The 26,935-nt window shown below is 40.5% G+C and overlaps 2 protein-coding genes across 3 annotated transcripts in view; one reads left to right on the top strand and one right to left on the bottom strand.

Annotated features, from left to right (window-relative positions):
• Positions 1–26,935, top strand: part of LOC125330789 (vesicle-associated membrane protein 2-like) — a 52,424-nt gene that overhangs the window by 8,070 nt on the left and 17,419 nt on the right. The gene's annotated exons all lie outside the window — the stretch shown is intronic.
• C10H17orf50 (chromosome 10 C17orf50 homolog) overlaps positions 1–26,935 on the bottom strand; it is a 43,452-nt gene that overhangs the window by 15,909 nt on the left and 608 nt on the right. The gene's annotated exons all lie outside the window — the stretch shown is intronic.

The raw sequence follows: 26,935 nt of genomic DNA, 5'->3' as shown, positions 1-26,935 counted from the left end.
CTTTCCTTCACAAATCTCCAGTAGTATCCACTTCCAGCGTGTGCACAGAGACAATACCTGCACCCAGCAGCTGTCACCCGTGGTGACAATTCAGATGGGGAAAGGGGAAGGGAAGCAAAGGAATAAAGAGCTTTAATCAATGGCACCAAAACCATCACAAGTGCACTGGGTAACAAAACAGTCCTTCCAGAAGGCTTTGGGTACTGGGTTGTTTCCTGCACTTCAAAAGGTGACTGGGATTTGATGATGACTTCCAGCCCATCAGCTCACCCAAGGATATGAAGGCAGAATTCACTGAGCTGGTGTCAGCGCTGCGGTTGAGAGCCTTTCTGCTGATTGGGATCTGGGGACAGCTCAGCTTGGGAGTGGGTACTGCCAGGATGAATCAGCAGATATCTTCCTGGAAGCAATTGACAGTCTGGATATCCCAAGTGTTTAGCAGAGATCCCACCAGGCTATAAAAGTCTGCTTGTGAAATGCTTGACTTCTTCTTTCCAGCAGGGAGCTGTACAGTCATTCCCTGACAGCTGAGATACTGTCTCCCACACATATGAAGATCAAACAGTGACATTTTTCAGCAACTTTGTTTACTAGATGATATAAATACAAAAATATTTCAAGTCACTTAACACCTTGATGCTTTTTTCTTTGCATTGAACATTTTAGAGAGACAGGGGAGAGGGAGTGGAAAGGCAGAATATGCTCCACGTGTCTTGGCATGTTGACAGGAGCCACATTTTTCATCTCAGTCTCTACTGCTTCATGTACATGAAGCAACATGGTCTCTTGTATTTCATCCTTGTAACTGATACGTGGCTTCAGCAGCAGCAGCGTTAAAGCAAAGACCTTTCCATCAGCATGTTCATTGCCCTTGTAGTGACAATCAGTTTTATGCACTTGACTCTAGGGGAGAATGAGCAGATTTGATTAAGTTCTGTGCAGACCGAGATGTCTTAGCATTAGGATGATCTCCTAGCAGAAATCACAGCTGACAGGTGCTTTTCTTGTTTAACCCCCACCTGGCAAAGCCAGTTATGCACTATGCAAGTTGGTATTTTTTTTGTTGCTGACTCCCAGGCAGCTGTTTGCTCAAGAGCTCCTTCACCACCACAGCCTGTTCAATCCTGATCTGCCTCTCCCAGCCCTTCCTTTTTCATGAGCAGCCTGGATGGTGAAACTCATCATGCAGAAAGGAGGCACTTAGAGAAAAACATAACAGTTAGAGTCAAACACTATATATTTGGGCAGAAGAAAGAACAACTCAGAATGTTTGTGTCTAAGAATCAAGAGAGGGCCTGCACCTTGGAGAAGGAAACAAGTAACCCACAGAGCAGAGTTCCTCTCTAGAATACCCTTGTTCCTGTGTGCTGCCGGTGAACAAGGGGTACCAGGATTTCTGGGTAACTTGCTGTAGTCTTGGAGGAATCTGTAGGTCTTGTATCAAGTGAAAGAACTCCAGAAATCATACATTTGGTTGCACTGAATGGGTGCTAGTACTTAAGTCCCTTAGAAGATTAAGTGCTATGTAGCAAGGGGACAGGGGTCCAGAGGGGTCTTATCTGTGTAGGAAGTTAAATCCAAAGTCCTCAGAGGCAACATGGCTACTGACTCTGGATCAGGCTCAGCTCAGAGCTAAATCATTCTGTGCAAGGTACTTTCACTCTGAGATGCTGCAGTAGCATTGCATAACGTGAAGGGAAACGTTCAAAAAAGTAGCAAAGAGTAGTTCAGAAGGTAACTCCCAATGAATTAAGCATTACTTACTTTGCTGAGTGAACATGAAAAATCCCCAAATATTGCAAAATATTAAACATTCAACAAAACCTAAATAGTGACTAGCCAAATGTTCATTTAATTTAAAACTTCACCTTTTTTTTTTTTTCTTTCTTTCTTTTTTTTCTTTTTTTCTTTTTTGTTTTTGTACTTTGGTGGTGGTGCTTGTCTCTGGGTCTGTTCTAGTACTTCTTGTCTATTTACAGCAAAGGCAGCTGTTTCCTCAAAGCGGAGCAGAGTATGTGTGCTTCACTGTTTGGATACATGTAACCATTTGTAAAACTCATCTACTGGGAAGGACTTTTCTCAATGGCTTACGTTTATTTCTGTTATCTTTGTTTTGCTTTGAAATTGATTGTGCAGGTTGCTGATGGGATTTTGCGTGTAAATGACAAGGGAAGGTACTTAATAAAGATTGCATCCTCTCTTTAAAAAAATTATCATCTAGGATTTAGGCTGCAAAATGAGAATCTCTTCTTATTTGGAAGGCATGGGGAAGTATTGTGAGTAACAGAGAGGAGGTAGCAGCTTGATGAGTATATGGAGGAGACAAATCTAGGTGTTTATTCTTGCAGGCTGCTACTCTAAGGCAGCTTTCAGTCTCTTGACAGCACAGACACAGAGAATCCCCGTGGCCAGGTGCCTTGGGCGGTGACTCACACGCTGAACACCCTTCTCTGTTGTGTCACGGGTCCCTGCAGATGGTCTGTCTCAAAACCTGCCTTCTCCTGCCACTTCCCTGCTGAATGGGACTTGTCTGTCTGTATTTGAGACTTTTCCCTTCCTGAGGTGGCTTGATTACAGGTTGATTATAGATTCATCAACCGGCAAGCATCAATGACAGCTCCCAGCCTGTGGAAATGGCCTTCCTTTGAATTTCTGCTGGGTTGGTAGCATGCATTTTGGGAGTAGCAACAGAAGCATATCCAACAGCCTGTCAGTGGTGACAGGAGACAGGATTGCAGTAATTCCTTTGTGTTGTCAGGTAAACAAAGGGAATCCCTCTGCTCTGAGCTACAGTTTCCTTTAATTTGGTCAAAGTAGAATAATCTGCATTTATTCTTCTTGGTTGTCTCTTTGAGGGAATAAACTAGGCAAACTCTGCTCATTCTTTCATCACAGAACAGACTGGATGTAGGCTGGGGTCAGAAGAAAATTAATTTAGAATATGTGAGGAATTGAGGTGAGGGCCTTGACTCTTTCTTATGGAACATTCGAATTTCTGAAAAGCCTTTGCATTTTCTGTTCTTCCAAGCTCCAACCTGGTAAATCCTTTTCTGGGGAGCAGCACAGAAAACTGAGAATTGTCATGATGGACAAGACTTCTTTTACTTTAACCTCACATCTCAAATGAGAGCATCATAGGTGCCTCAGCATTTGTACAAGGCATGTGGGAGATGGTGTGACCTTTCATCAGGCCTAACAGCACAATTCTGTCTCAGAATGGAGACTTGAAATTTTAAGCAAAGCTTTATTTCTCTCCAAACTTCTTTAATTATATATTACAGGTACTGTATATAACCAAAGCAGGGATCTTCTTGAGAAGCCTTTGCTTTTCCAGAATGTGGTTTATTTTGTATTTCCAAGGACAACAGATTTTACACAGCACTTGCTCTTGGGCATGTCCAGATAAAGGCTCAGGATGTGTAGCTCAGAGATCAAAAAGACAAGTTGACCTGACAAGGATTAGTAGAGAAGATGTTAACACTCCACAAGAAGTGTGAGATTTTAGGTGAGAAGGTGTTCAGCACAGGAACAAAACCTCTGCCCAGGAGCATGCAGATGTTGTTTTCAAATTGCTGATGTTTATGACAGTTGCTTTGTGTAAATGTAAAGAAAGCGCAATTTAGAAGTTTCCATGATACTGTGCAAGAGCTATTTTACATATGAGCATTATGATTTCAAGCATGTTCTGTTTGACAATTCAGTGTTTTGTTCTGTCTTTAGAAATAAAGCCCTGAGAGGCTGGTTGTTTTTCGATGTGTGTGCCTTAGATGGGTTGTTTTGGGATAGGCAATTTGTTTTGTTTATTGTTTAGAATATCTAAAATGGAGAAGTTGCTTGACAAATTTAAATGCTGGAATTCAACATCTTGTTTTTGGGGCCTCATCTGCAGTCCACTGGATTGGCTCTTGTCCCAGTTTGGGTATCTGTCTTTGAAGAGTACTTGTTTCTTGTCAGGAGTACTTTGCTTTGCACAGGATGTGCTGCTGGTGCTCATCCTCTCTATGTGGAGGTATCATTTGTAGCAAGTTTAATTGCAACAAACCAGGAACAATTATTCTGTGTCTACAGCATCAGAGAAATTGAGAATATATTTCATAGAAGGACAGGGGGTGGCTATTGATTGCACAGGAACTGGCCCTGTTCATAAAAGAGGAAGGTCACAGGCTGTATAATATTGTACTAGGTAGAAGAGGATGCATCCAGCATCTTTCTCTTTCCTTCTTGTCCCCAGTCTGTAATATACATGTAAGTAAAGCAAATTGATTCTTGGAATACTGGCAACCTCAGCACTGTGCAGATTTACACAATATGAACACTGACAAATGAACCAAAGAAGAATTAAAATCTTCTTGGAAAACTAAGGCAAATATAGCCGTATAGAATATATTTTATGGATTATTTTTCCTCAGAATGAACAACTGCCAATGGGAATTAAGAGAGTAGAGCATCCTGGTTTATGCTGAGTAGCATAGATGAGTAAAAATGATTTATGTAGTTCTCCTGTGTGCTAATGATTGTCTCAGAGCTTTAATGAATGTCTTCCCTTTGCTGATGTCCTTCAAAAGTATCTCGCAGAACTGAGTTAGTGTGGGATTGTGTCTCCATCGCAATGCTCCAGAAATCAAGGTTTTAAAAGATGTTAAGACTCTGGTCCTCTTCCTGAATGTTTGTTCTCCCAAAGTGCTGGGATAAAACCCAGCCTACAAGAATCCTTACCCACTGTTTGGCTGGGAACGTGGCTTCGGGGTGGTGGCTTCTGCAGTTCATTTTCAGCCCTGCAAGTGTGCTGGTGTTTGTGATACACATGATATTGAGTACCAGAGAAGTGGTGAGCGAAATAGGGGAGCAACACATTTTAATAACATGACACTGGGATAAGGAAAGATGTTCTGGTCCAGTGAGATACATGTAAAGGGTGTTACTGTGGTAAATCATAATCATCTCTGCCCTGCTCCTTGTTTTGCCTTTCCTCACCTTTGATCTATGACTGACCTTTGAATATCTTTGCTTTCCTGTAATTATTTTGCCTCACAAAACCTTCTGGTGGAGTGAATTTGCTCCAGCAGTGTGTGCACAATGTGTGCCTTTTAGATTTTTCATCAGAGGCCACATCTTGTGTCATCAGGAATAAACTTGCCTGGCTTGGTTCTAATTTGAAATTCGATTTCTTAAGTGTTCATAAAATTAAAAAAAAAAAAAAAAAAGAAAAAAAGGCAGGAAAAAAAAGCATTTTGCTGTGACATCTGAATGGAACAGAGTCTGTGTACTGGGGAACATACCTTCTGACTAGAAAAGATCTTTGAAGAGAGAAAATAAATTTCCTATGGAAAGATCAAAGCATATGAATTTAATGGATTATGACAAGGTAAAAAAATACCTGGAGAAAATAGTAAGTTCAAACAAAAGAGGGGAATAGGAAGGAGTGGGGCTTTTTGTTGGAGATAAAAGATAGTTAGATGGCTTGCTAAGTACTTGAGATTATATGTTGTAGCTAAAGGGTTATTAGTGGGAATAGGGACTTTTTTCCTGTCTGTTGCAGCCTCCACTTATGTGGTGTCAAGGTAGCCTTGGAGCTGCAGTCTTAAATTCCTGCTCTATTGCAGTGCTCTGTGCTGGTGACTACAGCCTAATGCACCTTGTACTGCAAACAGATCCTCTCAGACTGACAAGAGACTGATGTAACTGTAATAACTCTTAAAGTCACTTTAATAGTCTGAGTAGGTCCTTCTAGGGTCAAAAATATATGGAGCTTATCACAGAAAAAAAGGCAGAAACCTATATGGTGAGCTAGGAGATGTTCATGGGTGAAAAGCTCTGGAAAAAAACTTTTGTTCAGGTTATTGTTAGCAAAGATCATCTGCACTGCTGTAGGTGTCCATGGCCCTTCTTCACCCCCGCAGCGTTCGGTGTGTCACAGTCATACAGAAACAGGAACCAACGCTGAGCAGCAAAGACAGATCCTCAAAGATCTCCCTCTCAGTGGCACGTCAGTGGGAATCGGACCTTTGAAATGCCTCAGGAAGCTGAGATCAAGTGACTTTGTCCAAGGCTGTGCTGGGCTTCTGTGGCAGAGCAGAAGCTGCACCTCAGTTCTCCCATTTAGACCCCCATCCTTCCCTGAGTCTCACCACAAAGGACAAGTCCCAAGGGTTTGTGCCTTTGCTTTACCTGAACGAGGAGGTTCACCTGCACTAACTACAAAGCACTGGATCTACTGAGAGATACTCAGCCACACAGAGCCATCTGTAGGTGTTGCTGCTTGCCCCTCAGGTTTATTGCTCCAAATGTTTGAGCAGTTGCATCTCCACAAACCTGCCGGTTGTTTCCTTTATTGACAGTCGTGTCTAAACAACGTTTACTGCTTCTTAGCAACACCTGCTTGCCCTCTGTCTTGGGTCAGTTTCTCATTTGCCTTTTCAGTTTTTAAGAAACAACCTGCATCTCTCGTCTTTCTGTCTCCAGGAGTTTATTTTGATAAAGGCAGTAGATTTGTATAGTGACCGTAAGGAAGGAATGTTTATATCTGTGGGTCACCTCTGTAGGGACAATCTGATGGAGAGCTGAACAATACTGGGGTGCACTTCATCAGCACATCCCATTTAGTGCTTTGCCTGTGACCATATGCTGTGGGAGGGGTGTTATTACTGGATGGGGTGAGAGAGAGATTAAGGCCCAGGTAAATCCTGGTCTCCCAGCCCTTGCTCCTCATTAATACTGCCTGTGCCTTGTGTGTGCTCCTCTGCTGTTCTAAGAAGTGGCTAAACTGATGTAAGATTTGTGTTGCTTCCAGCTCACAGGCAACTTCAAATGAAATAAAATTAACTTAGTTAAAAATAAAATCGGAAGCCTTTCTTTTGGTTAGACAGTTTTACTTTAAACTAGAAATTTTTCCTTGTTTTAAAGCAAGAGCAACTGCAAGAGCAATCTCTCTATTCCTATGACAAGAAGGAATTACATAAAGGAATGGATCTCAGTGGGTGCGTAGTCCAGAAGGAATGGAGCAACATGAGTGCAAAATTCAGCTATTAATAGCAAAGCACTGCTATCTTCTATTCTCTTAAGATCTTGTTTAGTTTGGCAAAGTATAGACAAAACCCAAGAAGTTATGGGAAGTAGATGCAGCAACACTGGATTGGATAGAACAAATGGTTTTGATGAAAAGTATTGTTACTCTAGAAATGAGAAGATAAGATACCTTGAGCTGAATATTTGATATTCAGAGTTCTTGATAGTAGGATGCCAACAGAATTTCAAGCGAGTAATTGGACAGAAGTAATTGGACAGCTGCCACTGAGTGACTGAGGCGATATGTCAAGAACTGTTACAGTATTGAGGCTATTGCCAGCTCTCAGTATGAGACCATGCTGTTCCCACCTTTTCTAGAATGTTCTGTTATAGTCTTCTGTGTCATGAGAAAATTGTGCACTTTGTTATGTCTGGCACCACTTTAGGGTTTTTTGGTTGGATTTTTGGTATTTTTTTTGCTTTTTGTATAACCATGTCATCTTAGTTCAGCAGCGAAGTTTAGATACCAGTCCTAAAATTTCAGTTTTCAACCTTTATTATACCATGGTGCACTTGTACAAAGCAGCAATCACAGTGGCAGCCTTTTGGCACACTCTGTTCCTGCCAGGCCCAGAGCAACTGGGCTGCTCTGTGTGGTAGAAAGGAGTGCTACTCCCAAAGGTGCAGTGACTCCTTCTCTTCCATCTCTTCCTGTTTTGCACAGCTCTATGTGGCTTTTCTTTTGTGTATTGTCAATTTTACCATCAATCATTTCCCTGGCAGTGTGGAGGGGTGGAAGATGACAGCATACACAACACTGCTGCCGGAGGGTTCCACTGTGGCAGGGTGCTGGCAACACAGGCAACTGGCCACATTGACTTCTTCTCTTTTCATAGTTGGGAAGAAAACATATGGGATTAGTAAGCAACAGAACCTCAGTTTTCATTAGAGAAAGGAAATAGAGTGATTCATTCTGAAACCATACGCTCCAAGGGAGGAAGATTTGAATTATTAACAGCATATCTAAACATGACGGGTGCTGACACCTTCATCTCTTATTTTTACTGCCATGGATTTTCTTCACATGCAGTGAGAGAATTTACACTACAGGAACTGTTAATGGTTTCACGCTTCCTACCCATTTTTAGCTGCCTAATTTATGGAAAGCCATTACTAGGTGAGTCACTGCTTTCACAGGATTAGTGTGGCTGAGATAGAGCTTTGGGTGTTCCTTTAATTTCCATATTTGCTTGAAAGGAACATCAGATCCACATTAAAACTGTTAGTGTTTGGTATAACAGTAGAGTTCAGAGTCTCTGCTCTACTTGATCATGTACAAATATTGCAGGAGATGCTCCCTGTTCCTACAGCTGACAAGCTAAACAAACAAGAGGTGCTTATCTGCATTCTAGGTACTGTGAGTCAGGGTGTCTCATTGTTCAGAACTTGTGCCTAATTGGATGGGAATTAAGTAATTCCAAAGATTGCAAACGAAGAAATACTGAGAATCTCACTGTAAATCTCACTATAAAGAACTAATTGCAGAAGCACATTTACTCTCTGGTTGATCTTGTTGAGAAGTAGACATTCACAAGTTCAAAAATGCAACATACAAGCATTTGTGAGGGTGAGGGATTTCCCCTAATAATAAATGAACTGTTGGTTGAAATTTGGGCTGCCTGTATCATGAATGTAACAGGAGAAAATGCAGTGTGTAAAATACTCAAGCACTGAATAAGGGGCAGACGTCATAGCCAATACTCTTTGTAATAAATAACTCAGAAATATTTGTTCAATTTAGACAACAAACTCAAGCAGGCAGTAACAGATGAAATTTAAAGGAAATCATGAATTGATTTTTTTAAGCTAATTTACTCTTCTGTAAACCTCTTAACTTGTCGCAAAAGGCTCATGTTACTTATCTTTCACCCAATTACAAGCTCTTAAACATCTGTGTAGCTTTTTTTGCTATGGGTTTTGTGTCCTGGTCTGCCTCTAGAGCCTGTTTGTGTCAGTTATGTGTAGGTTTCTTAGTCAAGGAGTCCCCATCTCACAGCACAGCATATATAACATGTTGCACAACTACCCACCTTCAGCTTCCACATTTGCCTGGCTGGGAAGTCTGATGTGGCACTGAGTCAGTGTGGGCCTGCAGGTGGGTTAGCTTTGAACTGCTGTCCTAAAGAAATTCTCTTTGGGTGGATCTGCAGGTAAGAATGAAGTGAACCGTCACTAGTTCTCACTCTTTGTTTTCTACGGAAGAGTTTGTGGGGGGTGAAACTGGAGAAATGATGTTACAAGTAAGGTATTGCTCAGGATTCTTTTTCTCTCCGCTATTTCTTTCCATTCTGTCAGCTTCTCTTTTTCCTCACACCAATTACTCTGACCTAAGAAATTACAAAGCTCTTCCTAACAGTGCTTGAAGATTGGTATGTTTGCTGTGTAAGTTCTGAGGCAGATCTTCAGCTGCTACAAAGAGAAGTGACTCTGAAGCCCCAACCTTCTTTTCTTTCTAATTAAAGATCTCTTGTGTATGAGCTACCCACTTCTGTTTTCCCCAGGGATTTTAAAATGCTTAAAAGATTTTAAAAACTGAAGGAAACAAGTACAATAGTGACTGATATGCATAAGGTTGGGAGACAGTAAGTTATCAGTGGCTCATTAAATGCTAAGTTACAGAAACTAAACATCAATCATGTTAATCCATTGGTGTCTGTACATGTTTTCCTGTGTACCCCCAAGTGTATGATTTCGAAAGAGGTGTTAGAAAATTAATTCAAAATTAAATCCTTAAAACCTATCATCAAACTGAGCATAAGAGTATGTACTTGCCTACATATTAACCAATAAATGTTCTTTGACTACTGTTTTACTGTGTGAGTCTGTAGTGGAAATGGAAGTCAATTGGCATTGACTTCTATAAGAAGATTCAAAATACTTGGAGTATTTAGAATTGAACTGTTCCATCATGCTTTTCCAGTAGGATTTTTTTTTTAAAATGGAAATGTGTTTGGACTACATATTCAGTGGCCATACATCTGGATTTTCAGGCAAGTGTTTTAAATTTTCTTCTGAACTGAAATCAGTACAAACATTTGTGGTGGATTCTTTACTTGTACCTTCAAAACAGCCCACGCTTTTCATGTCGTTATTCCATTCAGGGCAGTTGAGTGACTGAATGCAGAAGAAAAGCAAAGCCACAACCTTCTTTGGAAGCTGAATGATTGCCTACTTATGTCTTATGCTGCTTCTCCATAAAATGAACAGTGTCCTCCACTGGAGAGCACACTGGCACGACTAAGGCGTAAAACTGAGTAACAAAGGCAGGAGCAGAGGCTAAAAAGAGATGCACGCAAGGCTTTTAAATGGTAGTGGCTTTGGTCAGCCTTTCCAAGGAAATACAGTTTGTGTGATTGCCTTCTTACCATTTTGCTAAACTTGATGGAGTGGTAAAGACCTCATAGATGCAAATCCTTAAAAGCTGTGGAAAATCAGTAGCGAGGTGGAGTTGAGGCCCCAGTTACTGTTGCCAGCTGAGGAGAAGCAGCTCAGGAGCCTTTTGTTGCTGCGGTTGGCTGTGTGCAGGGATGGTGGGACCTCACCACACCAACTGTGCTGATGCTCCCTGGAGGGGGAAAGGCTGGAGGAGAGCTGGTGAATGTGGCAGGAACTGGAAGTATTTCATGTTAGCAAGTCTTGAAAGATGGTAACGGAGGTAAGCTGGAGGTATTTTGGTGACCGGGGAGGGATGTAGCAATTTTGGATATGAAGGCTTTATTGGTTTAGCTCTGCATGGAACAGTTTATAACATAGCCTGCAAAGGCTGCTTTTTGCTGACAATTATAACATCATAAAGCAGGGAATAAATGGAGTAGTTCTGAATAGTGCTGATGTTTTAGACCAGTAGAAGGGATAAGGCTCAGTATCAGTAACAACTCCTGGGGGACCTTAACCACAAAAAAAGGCAGAAATGTATACAAAGTGAAGACGTATGATAATATATCGTGAGAGTTTGTTCTATAAATAAATAAGCCAGTAGATTGAGTATTTGTCCTGCTTTGATGCATTTCATTTCTAAGCAAACTAACGTACAAATGATAATAAAATGAAAATATTCTTTCCTTTTGGACATCGACTGTTGTCTCCAGTTGCACCAGAGGATATCTAAAGTGGTAAGATGGAGCTGTACCCCACTATTAAAATCCCCTTGGACATTGCCTGATACACTGTGGAGTTGTAACAGTAATATTTTACTGTAATTGCTTTCTTAAGGTGATGACAGGGTGCTGAAGTTGCTGTCACTTATTCTGTATGAGTTAAACCAAAGATGTGTGATTCAGAGCTACTCACTGACAGAATGCTCTGAATTTACATGATTAGAAAGTTCTTCAGATTAAAAGCAATTCATCAAGGCATTTCTCACCAGGAAAACACCTGTGTCAGATGAGCCATTTTTCCTTTACAATGGTAGGACAGTAATATTACTGAATTCAGGCAAAATCTCTGAACTACCTGCACAAACCATCAGGTAAGGAGTAACATAATGTCTGTAATTAGTCCCAGATGTAAAACTCTGCATGTTTAAGATTGAAGGCCCAGTTGAAGTTCTTTCAAAACAAAACAAATCAACCAGAAAAATAACCAAACAAAAAACAAACCCCAACCCCAAAACAACAACAAAAATCCCAGTACAAAGCAGTACTGCAAACTTCTGAAAAAGAGTCCTTTTCAGGATCGGGCCCTTCAAATCTATTGAATCCCATGAAATGTTAGTCAAAATCTTAATAAGAAAAAATGTTTAACAAATGGTGTTAGAAGGTTCTTTATCGCTCTGGTATGGTTTAGGAAGGTTCTATATGGAAGTAAGCTGCAGGTTCTCTGGAAAGTTGCCATAGAATGTGGTTATGGGGTGTCAAGATATCAATAACCAGTTAGAAACTGTTCTTTTATGCTAGTTTGAAGCTTCTGGAAGTATTGCTATTAATCCACATAGGCACAGGGGTGCATCACATCTGGTGGCTGCTGGAATGCATGTGAATGCAACAAAATTATTGCAACTGTTCTAATATTTGTGAGGTCCTGATTCCTCAGGAAACTGACTGGAGGGAAACTGTGAATTTGGTGCAACTTTATCCAGAGAAGATTATAGCAGAGTACGAGAGGAGTAAGAAACTATTCAGTTGCTCCATTGATAAAAGAAGTTGGATCAAATTTTTTCATCATGTTTGCTCCCCTGTATGAGCACAAAGTAAAACATAACTTGCTTTAACCCTGCTTGGTTGGATGATGTTGGTGAAACTGTGGTAATTATTGGTTCATTACTGGAAACTGAATGCCGTTCTTTTAACTCCTAACGGATTTGAGAATCTCTTAGTGTTTAGTGACTATATAAACAGTGTATGAGCAAGATAAAACCTTTAAAATTAGCAACAATCCTGAAGGTGAGATTGTTAACAGAATTGGTTTTTTCTGCAAGTTACAGATTACATTTCATTTACTTGAATAACCTGGATTTAATGTGTGGAGAGATTAGCATAATCACCAAATATATACTTCATCTGAATTTCATTTAGCAGCCATTGATAAAAATCAAATTAATTCAGCTAGAAATTGATTTTTTTTTCAAATGAACTGCAGCTTGGAACACAGACTAAGGCCAAAATGCATTAAATCCTGATTTATTGTGCTGTGTAGATATATTATTTCACAGTTTAGTTTTTTAAGGCATTACAAGTTTTTCGAATTATAGCAGGGACTAGTGTGTTGATGTTCAAGTTTTTAAAATTGAAATTTAGCCTTCAGTTAACCATTTAAATTTATAACCCACTAATCCTAGATCATTATGGTTTTGTTTGCTAGATTGGAGAATAATCTAATGTCTAACATCTCCCTGAGCTCTGATGGTTACTGGTTTTGAGATATACATGCACATATATTCATGCTTACATATTTGTGGAATTACTTCAGGTTCTTAAATAGCATAACTAAGTCTTGTGATAGTAACTTCTATGATTTTGAAGTGAATCAATACTTCACAGTTTTTTATTTAACTTTTCAATTCAGAATTGCCTATGAGAAGTCTGATCATCTAAATTTTTTTTTTAAAAAATCATTTGAAAGTAATTTCTGAGAACTTCTGTTCAGTGGATTACTCATAAGATGTTGATGGTTTTTATTTAAAATCTCATGGAAAAAATGGAAATGTGGTCTGTTCATCTAGGCTGGACTAGTTCTGTAATTTTCTCCTCCATTTGAATGCTGGAATCTGACTTCAAAATCTATTTTCCCAGTAACACTGTAGTTTGTCTTTCTGATAATACTTGTTTCAGTTAAATAATTTAAATATTCATGGACAGCAGGTCACAGACTGCAAATGTCAAGATTTTTATGAGTATATTATTAAATTATTTTTAACAAGTTAGTTTTAATTAAGACTAGGGAATCGAATCAACCCAGTTATAAAGAGAATAGGCCTAGAACAGGTTAAAATGTATTTTGCCAATGATTTCATAGACACTTCTCCAGAACAGGTGTGGTTTCTACCATACTCTAGCAAGGAAAATTACTTATATTCATTTCTGTATTGAATTTCTCTATGGACATTCAGCCACTCTAGGACTTCATGGATAAAATAAAGAGCTTGATTTTAAGGCTTTCATGCAGGCACCAAGATTCCTCCTCTTCACAAGTCACAATTCTTTCTTTTCTGGATGCTGTGGTCTCTCAGCTGATTCCTGATTGAAGGGCCTGTGCTGCAGATACACTTTGGGCACCCTCAGTAGGGGCCCTAGCACTAAGTACTGCAAAGCATGCTTGCAAGGATTAATGTCTCTGTCTGGTGCCTTAGGAGCTTGGATGAGTTAAAAGTGCTAAATGAGCCTCAAAATGTCTGATACAAACACTGCTGGGGAAAGAACAGACAAGGCTGAGGCAGACAAACCTGTATCAGGTCTGAATTACCAGTCAGTCATCCCTGGAGATAAGGGAGTGGTCAAGATGACCTCTTGAGTCCTTTTTTAGATAAATTTTCTCTTTTCCATTGTTCTGTTTGGGGAAAGAGAAGTAGAACCTCATTCAGAAGGAAATTTTCTGCCAGAAACACTCCCAGTTATGTCAGAATCAGTTGCTTACATTGGGAGCTGACTGACCTTGCATGGTTAGTTCCCAAAATTTTTACTGTCAGTCCAAAGCCTAATGATTTCCTATTACCATCTAAATAAAATCTAATTTAACTATTGTTTAATTAACTTTAAGGTACCTTATTGGTCTGAAATGGTTTCTGACGTGTCAGCTGTGCATCTAGCATAGAACAGTCTCCTTTCTAAGCCAACACGATCTGTCTGTGAGAGTTATAAGGCATGGCTTACAACTGTATCCTTCTAAAGCACTTCTCATTTTTCAAGTTTTGCTGCAGTGACCATGCTGGCTTTCTGGAAGCACAGTGGCTCTGGGCTGTGCATTGACAGGTCACTAATCTCCATCCTGCACTCAGCCTGTCAGCCACAGGAGAGTGACTCATTCTCTGCAAACCTCCTGTTGCTTAGGAGCTGTTTGTAATGTGGAAGAGAGTTGGGAAAGTCATGGTGAGGTAAGAGGAAAAGGGCTGGGAGGCAGAGTGCTTCTGGCTGCCTACAAGGAACTTGTGAATGAGGGTGTTACTTAACCATCTCATTGGGGAGAAATTTGTCTGTTTCCTCACAGGTGCAAGATCCATGAATTTCCATGTTCTGCCATTCTCTATTGTCCGTGGTATCTAGGAAAGTTAGTCATGTGTGTGGGCCTTCATTGTGTGCATTTATTTACTTATCACTGTGGTACCACTTTCCCTTTTAAAACATCGCTTGGTTACCTAGGGAACTGGCTCCAGCCCTGCACATTCCTTCCCCTGTTTGCCTGTCATCAGGTGTGCCATACACAGGGCTCCCAGTAATGCTGGGAGAACTGGGAGTCTGGGACCTGCTGTGCCAGTGCACCACAGCACTGCCCCAGAGGGATGACTCCGCTGCACAAGGATACAGAGGCCAAAAAGGAATAGTAATAAAAAAGTAATAACTCTATCAGTGCATTGAATCTTGCTGTAGGTAGGGTGAATTTGTTGTGGACAGGTGGATGTAATTCCCAATATTTAGTTGGGATAGTAGAAGAAAGTTATTTAGTTTTTTTATGGAAATAAAATGCATGAATAACATTTGCTTCTGAAGTATGTATCTGTATCAGAATTGTAGTAGCAGGATACTTTGCCCTTCAAGGGATATAACACAGATGGAAAGACTGAAAGAGCTTGAAGGGTAGTTTTGAGGGCAGGGAATGCTAACTATGGGAATGCTTCAGTCATCTGACGTCTTTATTTATAAAAACAGGAGTTTATGTTTGATTGTAAATGTGTTGTTTTGTCCCAAGTATGACTCTCAGCAGTTCTTCTTGTCACTTGAATAACATATGGACAATTCAAATTTTGATTAAGTCTTTGACTTTTAAAGTATAAATTTAAATCCCAAATGTTCCTTCACAATTCCAATGACTTTTTATTTCTGAAGAAGGAGATGAGAAACAAGTGGTTACTTTTGAAGTATTGTAAAAGTAATTAACTTCCAAGTTTCAGATGAATGGGAAGCAAAATAGAAATACTCCTTCAGCAGACACGGAGGAGAATGTTTCCATTTACCCAGAGAACCCCAAGGACTGCTTATAGTGATGCAACTCACTGTAGATTTTCAGGCATGAAAATGTTCAGGCATTTTCACAAATAGCAAAAGGCAGTCTCTTGAATGTTACAAAACTGAAAGACACAACCAGAGTAAGCTGGTCTTTACTGAATTAGTAGATGTTTATGGATTTATTGGGGGAAGAAAAAGCAAAACTGAAGTTCAATTTCTGGATTGTAGCATTTTTCAAATGTACAGGTTGATCCACAGAGCATGCCTGCGAGCTTCAGATATCACACTAGGGGTTCTGGAAATGTGATTTAAACATAGGTCTCTGTGTAAAGCAAAGATGGTCATTAAAAAAATCGGTGGTAAAATAAAGGTGGGAGCTTAGCCTAAGGAGAAACTACAAGGCTCTCGGTGATCCCATGAGGATCCATGGGGAGTTTAGGAGAGGTGGCTGTTATCTTACAGACCAATCTTACTTTATACATTTTAAGTTTCAATATAGTTCATAATTTTCTGTTAGGAGGTATTCAATGAATTTACATTAGTTTACCAAGCAATTTATTTGGCAAAATAATCTCAAAAATCTTCTTTAAAAGGTCTTTAAATATCTGGTTTTGTTGTATTCAAAATGTTCTGTGTTTTTGGCGTTTTTTTTAATTCAATGAGAACTTGAAATGAGAACTTTCCCTTTATTGCTTTAATGTATTTGATTGGTTAAATGGAATGCAGTTTTAGCAATTGATGGATGTTGAAACTGGGAAGACGGTACATTGTGTGTGAATCATAACACTGTGGGAAGGTGGAGTGCCTGTGATAGGACACTGTCACTTGTGAATGATAGCTGCGCTTCATGGAAGCTCTTCAGGGACTGAACGTGACAATTTGGGAGAAATAACGGTGGAAGTTTGGCCCTCTGTGCAGATACCTTTGCTGTTCTCTAACACTTGCACATACTGTTATTTAAGTATTGAATAGGTGGGATAAAATAATTCACTGCACTTTTCTTGGCCAAGTAGTTAGACAAGATTTAAACTTAACAAGCCTCCTGGTAATTAAGCTTTAATATAAGTAGAGATGGTAATTACCCTATAAAGTTTAGCTGTGATGAAACTGTCACTGAACAGCAGTGGCATATATATAGATAGGCTACAAAAACACTGCTGGTGGAAATGTGACTTTCTTTCAGCTGTTTTCTTGTTCCTGGGACTTTAAAAACAAACAAACATGTTAAGAGTTGATTTACTTCTAAAATGCATCAGCAATTCTGGGAAGTAATGTATAGGCAAATGGGAAGCCCCACAGCCTCCTAGGTATTAATTGGAGTCTCTTAAAAGACAGGCACAAAAAACATCCTTCACTCTTAAGTAAATATTACTTAAAAGCAAGGAAAGCTTATCAGTCTTACTACTCCTTTGAGAGCCCTCCTTGCTTCTCTGTTTCAGAGTTAACTTTTAACTGACTACAACCAGCAGCAAATGACAGCAGTCTCTTCTGCACCAGCACATGAGTCAGTGAGTAGGGGATAGCTGAGTCAAACTCTACCCTGATCCTTCCCTCCCACTCCCTGCCCAGCTGCTGCCTGTTTACTCCTTAGGGTATATCCCACGAAACTGGAAGCCTACACAGAAAGTTAGAAATAGTGGATGCTCTTACTCCTGTGCTTGAGAAGCACAGGCGATGTCCAACTATGATGTAACACATCAGCACCTGTTCAGAAATAGGGACTTTGCATAGAGCTGGCCATTTCCATTAAACTGTGTCCTTAGGGATTGCTCTGAAGCTTCAAAGAACAGGGTTGTGAATCTGGAATGTCTGGCAGACCAGGGTATTTAACATCACTGGGCTTCTTTAAATGTACTCAAGCTTTAGAGTCCTGAGTTTTGGAAACATTTCTCTAGCAACATGTTTGCTATTTATCTCTTTGCCCTACAGTTTGTTATCGAGGCAGATTGCAATTCTTATCTTCCAGTAAGAAATGGCAGCAATGATACTGAGTCATTTTCAGTCTATTCATTGTTTTATTCTTGCGTTGTTTCAGATGTATCTCACCAAGGCACTGAGTAAAGCGTTGTTCCGTTAGGCTTCCTCTCTCTCACAGCCTGGTATACTGCAGTGATTTATGCTTTAGTCCAGTGTTGTTTGTTTGCTATCAGCTTTTTCTTTCCCTAATTTCCCATCAGTAACTTAGGGCAAGAAAAATAAAGGCTTTGTGTTATCCAGGATTTGACTTCTCTGCTGAATCTCTTCTTTGCTTCGGTTTGTTGGCATTTTGTAGTGGGGGGGGGGGGGGGGTGGAATGTGTCTTCTTATGCCCAGTAAAAGCACTTTCCCATTTATAAACTAAAATTCCTTTAATAAAGTTTTCTAGGGAGAAAAGTGCAACTCTTCCTGTGATGGTCAGTGTCTGTGTTATTTTTCCAGGTGCGTAACCTCAGTGTGCAGGACAGAACTGAAGTAACTGAAGTGGCAAAGGTTGCTACCATTGCAGCTTGCAAAGTCAAGAGCTCTCAGGGATTTAAAGACCACTTCAGCTCAAATGAACCACATTAACATAAGAACATATGCGGCTAATGGAGCATAAAGAACTTTTGTAAAAGAAAATTCTGGTATTTTTTTTGTAACAGTGTGTTCATTTACATACACAAGATTTACTCTATATTGAACTGGCTTGAAATAGTAACCATTTTGAGACAAAATTAGATCACAGACCTGATCTTTGTGCCAGTTTTATTGCCTTTAGCCCACATCATAACCCAGATACTCAAGGTTAACAGGTTGAAAAGCATCAAAAAAATTAAAAAAGGAAAAAAAGAAGTTTGTGTTCTTTTAGCTAGTGAAGAGAAATTATTTCAAGAGCCTGAAACCTGCCAATTATGAAATCTTGTAAGAATTAATAGAATGTGCAATCAATACTACCTAGGAACATGTCCTTCTAAAAATTGATGTTAGTGCAATACGGTGTTTTGGTATTCTTCTGTGTAGACATTGCACTGAAGATAGATTTTAGTTATTAACTATTATGAAGATATCACATAAATTATTTCCATATGTTTTACTAAACTAATTTCTATCTGAAAGCAGCCTGATACAAATTAAGCAAATTATGAATTTAAACACCAAAATGTAGAAAACAATAAATTACATTTCTTTTTATAATATAATGTTCATATAAATATTAAGAGAAAGGTTTTTTATTATTGCTTACACCTGTATTTGCTTCCATTCTCTAATGAAAAAAAATCTTATGTAGTATAAAGATTACAATTAGTTTCATACCAGCAAATGAGAATTAACCCTTTTCTAAGAAAAAACACACAGTATGGGGCTAAAGTTGGCTGAAGTCACAGGTCAGTCTATGGAAATTACCTCAAAAGGAGATTTACTTTAGAGTTGGTTTGGGGTTTTCTTCAGTGCTCTGTATGTAAGTATATAAATTTGCAGTCCTTGTAGCTGTGAAACAATATCTGTAGTTTGGTCCGAGATTAGCTTCAGATCTGGGCAGTCTCATGCAGAGGTTTGTCAGGGCAAAGTCCCCGCTGCTCCTGTGCCGGTGCCGTGTTGGCAGCAGGGGAGCAGAGGTCTCACCACCAGCAGCAGCGAGGTGCCTGGGGCTGCCCCACGAGCCAGCCAGCTCACAACGAGGGACCTCTGCCTTCCCCTCTGGTAGTTTTTCCCGCAGTGACCTGATTTGAACTCTCTCCACTGCCCCTGCTTTTGGAGAGGCAAGTGCTGTGGTGTAAAAATGAAACCCCACATCGCGGTGTGTTAGAGCTGAGACTTGGCTAGTCTAGTCTGGGTCAGTGCAGTTCCTAATTGCAGTTTAAGTAGCACACTGAACTCTTTTCAGTGGGTCAGATAGGTTACAGGTTATAATGGCGACTGTCTGCTTGGTTGTCTGCCTCATTAGTTCCCTACAATTTTGTTAAACCCTACTTTTGCCTGGTTAAATGTCAAGATGAGGTTAGTCCAGTGGGATCTAAAGGCATGGCAGAACTGGTTTGTATGTGCAGGTGCTTTTTTGGATTAATGACCACTTAAGACTAGGATATGTTAGATGGTTGGCTTCCATACTGTAGTTCTGAGTTTTTAACTTGCGAATATAGAATGTGAATGCTGACACCCTGAGTCATCTAACCCTTAATTGTCCTTCAAGCAAATCCATGGACTACTCTGCAAAGCATGAGCAGAGCTTAACACATGAAGCAACATCCCTGCATTGAGCTGACTTAAGCCACGGACTTTGCAAAAGATGACAGCAAGAGGAAAGAAGGATCTAAAAAATTCTGTGGTGTTGATAGTTTGGAAGAGGAATCCTGCCTTCTGTTACTTTTCTGACTAACAGAAACTCCACCTGAGTCACCACTACTAGTTGTTGTGAGGGCCATAATTTAGAGGAAATTATGGAAATAATGTAACTCTTTCTGGAAAATTCTTGTGCTTGTCACAAAAATCATTTGGCTGGACTAACTGGCGGGATTTAGAATTCAGGTGTTGGTGGTTTTGTAAGCAACATTTATTTTGGCTTGAATAGAAGATACTGGAAGAGATAAATCAGTTGGTCATTACTAACTTAACAAGTGTTGATCAAATTAAAGATGATGTCTTAGGGTTCCTCTCCTTTTCCTCTGTGTGCATATTTAGCACACCAGATGGTTAATGCAGTCATAATAAACTAGTGGGAATATTTAATTAAATGTGTTCCCAGGACATTAAATGCAGAGTATTATCCTTTGGCTGGTGATCAGAGTAAATATTTGGTAATATGGGAGAGTCCATGTAGAATATTGTTGGTAATACATGAAAAGCACATTTGAGAACAGAACTGTGTTCAAAGCAGAACTTTCTTCACAAAATGAAGACATCTCAAATGCTAATTTCTTTTATATGTGGGGTTTTATTCTACCAGCGATTCACTATTACTCATTACACAGTTATTACAAATAGCATGAGGAATAACTTGAAATTTGATAGTCATAGAATGGAATGAGTCTAAGTTTAAGTCTGTAGCCATTTACTTGTCAATAGTCACATTTTTACTGAATACTGAAGGGCTCAGATACGAAAAAAACCAGTTAAGAACAACATCTCTGTTCAAGCAGTGATGCTTGCCTTGTAAGTGAAGGAAGCCTGTTTGCTCTTGTTGAGAGCTAAATCTGCTCCCTCTGTGAGACCTCAGAGGGCTAATTTTTCTACATTTTTCTGTAGTCTGAAAATCCCTCCAGCCACAGTCTGCAAATGTCCACTAGCCCAGCAGTGATACTCCTCCATCAATCAGCTAATTATCTCCTCAGCCTAACCAGTTTTATGATATCATGGCTTTCTTTACTCCCATTGAGCAGCTTTTTTTTGTTCCCCTGCCAAAGTGACATTAGTAGAATGAAAACAAGGATAAATGTAGCCTATTAAAATAGGCTAGTTAATAACTGGAGGGGGGAAGATGAGCTAGAAATCTGAAATACGTATAATTAGTGGGCAACTGAACTGAAAAGCAAATTACCCTACTGAGAGCATTATCTCAGAAGTGGGAGGTCACGGTCTCTAGCCACGGTTGTCTTTCTGGAGAGTTTTTGCAGGCAGAGAACATCACTGTCTACTTGTAAGAAGAATGAGAACCTGAAGAACACTTAATTTTATGGGGGTGCTCTAAGTTTCTCTACACCTCTCGTGACAGAATTAGTGTGTGGTTTTCAAAGAGTAACAGGACCTGCCATTTGACACTATCCCATTTCACTATGGCAAAACCAAATAACTCGGTAGGAGGTGCTGGGATGGATAACTAATGTCTCTTTCCTGGACACAAAGAGAAACATGACTGTCCACACACAACTGTGGTAGGCCCATGCTGTTGTTAAGTCTGTACAGCTAAGAACTTGAGTCTGGAAGGCTCAAATCTTAAGGAGTTTAAAAATATATTTCTTTGAGAGATGACACGTGAATAGACAAGCACAGAATTTTAGTCTGCTCTATTTATTAGACTGGATTTTGTTAGGATTGTGTCAAACCTCATATAGCCACACTGATTGGTAAGAAAGCTTTTTTTGTGAGTGTTAGCTAAACTGACCTCCTGCAGAAAAAAAGTCCCATGTGGTAGCATCTGATTAACAGTAAGCTGGAAACCTCCAAATTCCTCCAGAATGCAGAAGACTCAAAGTATTGTCAGTAAAAGTCCCTCTCTGCAAACTATCAGTGGAAAAATTGGTTTAGCTGTTACTGCATAGGAATAGACAAAGCAAGTCCGAAACAGCAACCCCCCAGGGCTATAGAGCTCCTTTATTTCCTTAGAGATCCTCTGTGCCTCAAAGCTTTCCAGTGCATCTCAATTCACAGATGGACATTCTCTGCACTGGGAACAACGTGAGACAGGTTTGTTTCTGCAGTTACTCTTTGGGCCAGAATCTTCACTGACATGCATAGCCACTAAAGTAGTGTATAAATTTGCATTTGTAGCTAATTTTAATAATTGTTTTAGAGTTAAATCTCAAGAGTACAAAGCTATGGAAGTGTTCAGATTTATTTTACAGTTAAGGGGGGGGGGGGCAGGGAATTGGTGTATTTTTCAAATGCCTTTGAAATCACAGACTGTCAGACTCTACTTACACAGCAAAACCCAAATGGATAGGTGCCTTTTGAAGGGGTCCATATGGAAAAAGAGTGTCTTAAATATACATAAGTTACAACAGTAAATATGTACTACACGAATATGATACCTGAACAGTTAAAAAAAAAAAAGTAGGAAGAGAGGCAGTGCAATTTTGTTTTATTCGAACAACAGGGAAAGGGTTTGAGGAAAGAGGACTCCGACTGAGGTTCTTAAAAAGTTGCCTGCTTCATTTCATTTTTGGTAGGGATCATTAGTCAAATCTGCTGCATTGCTGCACGTTCACTGCCCCTCCCCTGAGCTCTGCCAGCTGACACCCCCTAAAGCTGTCTGATGTGATTCTCACTTTCCTTGTGCTGTCAGCTTTAGCTGTGTTTCTCACTGTTTAATTCTGAGGGGTAGAAAATAACTCCTGCTATTAGAAATAGGTTGTGAGCTTTGACTTGAGTCAGTAGTTGGAGAGGAGCAGAAGGATGACAATGAAGAGGGCTGGGCGGCTCTGCCACAGGCTTTCTGTACCATGGAGCAAGTCACTTAACCTCCCTGTACCTGTTTCCCAGCCATATGTGGGGATAATAGCTTTTCCTTAGCTTATTGCAGTGTTGTTAGGATAAAGACTTTGAAGGGATTAGGTCCTATAGTTGGAGGCTTTAAAAAGCACTTTGGATGGATAAAAGAAGATGCTGAAAGCAGCCTTGGAGGTTCTAATGTAAACTGTACCAAGTCACAGTGGTGGCCTGGTGTCCTCCTGGAATTTGCATCATGAATCTCCCTTCCCTAGCCTGACAAAGTGAAAAAATTCTGCTGTGTAGCTCACACATATGAACAAAAATGAAAGTGTGTGTCAGATGGTTTCCCAAAATATTAGATACACAATCATCCTTAGTGTTCCTTCAGCCAGTGCTGAAATGCAAAACAGTAATACTGGATATCTCCAATTCTCTTTCAATTAAGAGTTGCAGCTCCCTTTAACTGTCAGATCTAACTTTTGCAAGTTGCTTGCAAAACATCTAAGCAAGATGACAAATCTCTTAGTCATGAATTTGACCTACCAGTTTCAGGCCCAACTAGAAGAACTGAGGATGTCTGAGTCAGTTGAGACCATTTTGCTGAATCACTCAGATAGTCCCTGAATGTTTCTTCCAAGGTGGCTGCATACACAGGCCCTGCAGTGCTTTCAGTCTGTTGGGTTGTTCATGTGCTAACTGATCCAAATCTGGCTTGTGGGGAGTGGGGATGAAACTGATGTTATATAAAGACTGACCTGGCTGCTGATGCTCTAAGCAAGTGGTGTAGTTGTCCTGAAGTAAGTGTACTCATCACTCTCCCAGAGTGTACTCCAGTGCTCTGATGTCACAGAGTGGTTCCATTTAAGAGTATTTGCTAGGGATTCATATCCTTTTTCACCAGCAATAATAGAATTTTGTTCCTCTTTCAGAATTAATTTGACTTGTTCTTGGGAATGGAGGTTCTCAGCACCAGTGGTAATTGTTTTCCTAAAAAAAGTACACAAGTCTGATGGCTAGGGGCCTAGTGGTGGAGCTTTTATATGGATTTTTCACTCTTTTGTAGCTCCACAAAATCATGCCAGACCATGAAAAATTGTATTTTAAAGTTGTGATGCTTCATGTATTTCAAAAGGAGGCTTCTCCAACATAGTGCTAATATTTTTGCATAAATTTCTTTGAATAACGCTTCTGAGAAATTATAAACTGATACGACATGGTACAGAGGCAATAATGGAAGAATTATGTAAATGCAGGAAGAATTATGTAAATGTAGGCTGGACTTCAATTCTAGGATTTTTGCACTATGATACCACAGAGAATGTCTGTGCTTTCAAGTGATGCAGGCCTTCAGTTCCCTTCTTTCCCAGAAATCTTAGGTTCAAAACCAAACTCTTACTGGCTGCTCTGTGGGACTGGAGCCACATTAGCACACTGAGGTGCTGTCTTCTTCCCAGCCAGGATGCTTTCTACAGGGCTCACACACTGGTAGGGCGGAGCCAGAAGCACTGGGACCCCTCTGTCCTGTTCTGTAGTGCCCTGGGAGGCCAGGAGGGGATGCAGGTATCTTGTGTATTTGTTTTTGATATTGTGTGTTGCCTCATGATGGGAGAGGGCTCTTGCCTTGGTAACCTGCAAGGGCTGCTGGTGGCATTAAAGCCATGAGCTTCGGGGCTGCCTTTGTTGAGCCTGTCTGGGAGCTTGTGCTGTCCCTCTCTCTTTGGGTGAGTGTTCTTCTGCTTGGGGCAGCTCAGTGCTCTGACTGTCGAGGCTGTGACCGAGGCTGCTGCTCTAACTGTGTAAGGAGAGCACAGTTCCAGAGACAAAAGGTTTGGAAAGAGTAGCTCTGCACTGCAGGCAGCACCCAGCTCTGGTTACTCTGGAATTAGATTTTAGGTAATTAAATTAAGATGGGTATGTTAATTACAAGCTTGCTGTGCCTTAGCATAAAGATTGTCATCTCTCTTTGGTGGTTGCAGTAACTCCTGCTGGACGGTCAGGGCAGCTGTAAAAGCACCCGTTCTTCCCATCCTTTCCTCCCCTATACAGGGAGCAGAGAAGCCCCAGAAAATGCAGCTGAAACCAAATGAGATGGCAGCAAGAATGCTGGAAGAGAACAATCTTGAAAGTGTCTACTGTATGTCAAGTCATTTTAAGGACAGCTTGGGAGGTGCAAAAAAAAGATGAGAATTACTAGGCAGGAAAGGTACATGGCAGAGCTCCAAACTGTGGAGTTCTCTCGTAGCTCTGACCAAGAACATCACTGCATTTATAAGATACGCTTACAGCAAAACATGTGGCAGGGAAAAACTCTTCTCACATACTCCCCTTCTGCAGTCTCTGGGATTCTAACAGTGTGTAACTCAAGAGAGAAACTCTCTTAATGTTTGTAGTAGTAACACAGTGTTTCCACAGAAAAAATTCTGCTTGTCTCTATTGGGAAAATGCCTATTTACTTCCTTAACTGCAAAGACATTTTACAGTTTCAATTTTGGCTCTGTTGTTGTACCAGGATCTCCCTTTGAAGCTGTTGATGCTCCAGGGAGATCTTGTTTTGTGTTGTGTGAGTGTGATGTGCATTATAGTCAGATTTTTATCCTTTGTGACAACTCAGAATAAATCCTGTTGGGATGCTGGCCCATGGCCATTGATGGAGTGATTCCATTGCAGGTGGCAGCAGCATCTGTTTTTCTATGTTGTTAGTTGTGGCTGTGAGGTCCTCAAAGGATGACCAAGCAGTGCATGGCTCAGTTTCTTTTCTTTCAGCTAAAGCTTGCTAATGACATTCTCACCCACAGTTAAAAAGTGAAGTGTAAGTTACAGCAGTGCTGCAGGTCTGCAAACAGCTGCTCCATCTCTGGGAGCTTCTGAGGGCCAGTGTTATCCACAGGGATCTCAGCCCTCAGGCAATACTGTCAAACTGAATTTTGCAGCTTAAGGTACCTTTGGGGAACTAACTTGAGTGCCCCCAGGCGTTTTGACAGTGTATTAATGAGGCCATAATTCCAGCAGCATTAATCAGACCCCAGGATGTAGAAGGGAATGATTCACAGAGAAACACTGTGTTCTCTCAGTCTGTCACTGTGGGAAGGCATTGGTAATGCATGAGTGGGATTTGTGATATTTTTCAGTTCACATGCTTAGGGATTTCCTCTGCAGCTTCAGGAAGGGTTTTATTTCCCTGTGGGAATAAGTGAGAGGTGTAGGTTACTGACGGGTTCGGTCGGGACGGTCGGTGACGGAGACGAGAGATCTCTATAGTCTGATCTTGGGACACAGGCGGTTTATTGCAAAGGGCGTGGGTATAGGGGCACTGCTCAGAGCTGCCAGACTCAGCTCGGAGCAGGCCCAAGAGAGCAAGAGAGTAAGCAGGTAAGAGAGAGAGAGAGAGAGAGTGTAAGAGCAAGGAGAGTGAGGAAGAAGTAGTAAGAATAAGAGTGTCTGAAGTCCTGGTTACAATACAATAAATCATCTTCTGTACTGAATATTCTAATTGTCACTAACCAATCTAATACAAGATACAAATCCTATAGCATTTACATACAGCCTATAAGAGTTCTTATATTACCATAGAGTGTTACATCTTAACTTCTAAAAACTACTCTTTGGACCGACCCCTTCTGCTGAGCTAGTAGGGTCTGCTCTGACCCTTGGACCTGCCTGCAAGCAGAGGGTATTGTTCAATCAAGAGGAGATTACCTTCAGTCGGCCATACCATTGTTTTCCAGTTGTTCAGTAACTAAGACTTGGTATTTCAAAAGTGGCTTTCATTTCGATGTTGCCTGTAGTTTTCATATTCCCAAAATCTTTTGTCAGGCAATCATATTTATAAGGCTTTCCTGTTTCATCTTCCCCAACAGAGAGGGGTCCCTTGAAAGAAAAGGTGAGGTTTCACAGGTTAAAGCATGGGTGTGAAGGATCAGTGGCTAAGGTTAAAGGACCCTGTTCAGGCTGGCAGGGTGATTTGTCTGTGCAAACTCATACTGTGAGACAGACCAGCTCTGTTCTTGGATTTTCAGGACGCTTTCTTTTGTCCTTTGTTATAGAGCAAACCGGAGAAAGCCAGTGTTGAAGTTTAAGAGCTACTGTGCAGAAGATCAGGGCTCTATTCACAGCATTGCTGCAAATACTCATCTAGGGTCTGTGGCAGATGCTTAAGCTGCTCTGGTGGG

Source organism: Corvus hawaiiensis, chromosome 10 (assembly GCF_020740725.1).
Source record: "Corvus hawaiiensis isolate bCorHaw1 chromosome 10, bCorHaw1.pri.cur, whole genome shotgun sequence".
In the NCBI taxonomy this organism is placed as follows: domain Eukaryota; kingdom Metazoa; phylum Chordata; class Aves; order Passeriformes; family Corvidae; genus Corvus; species Corvus hawaiiensis.
This window is presented reverse-complemented; position numbering and strand designations above follow the sequence as displayed.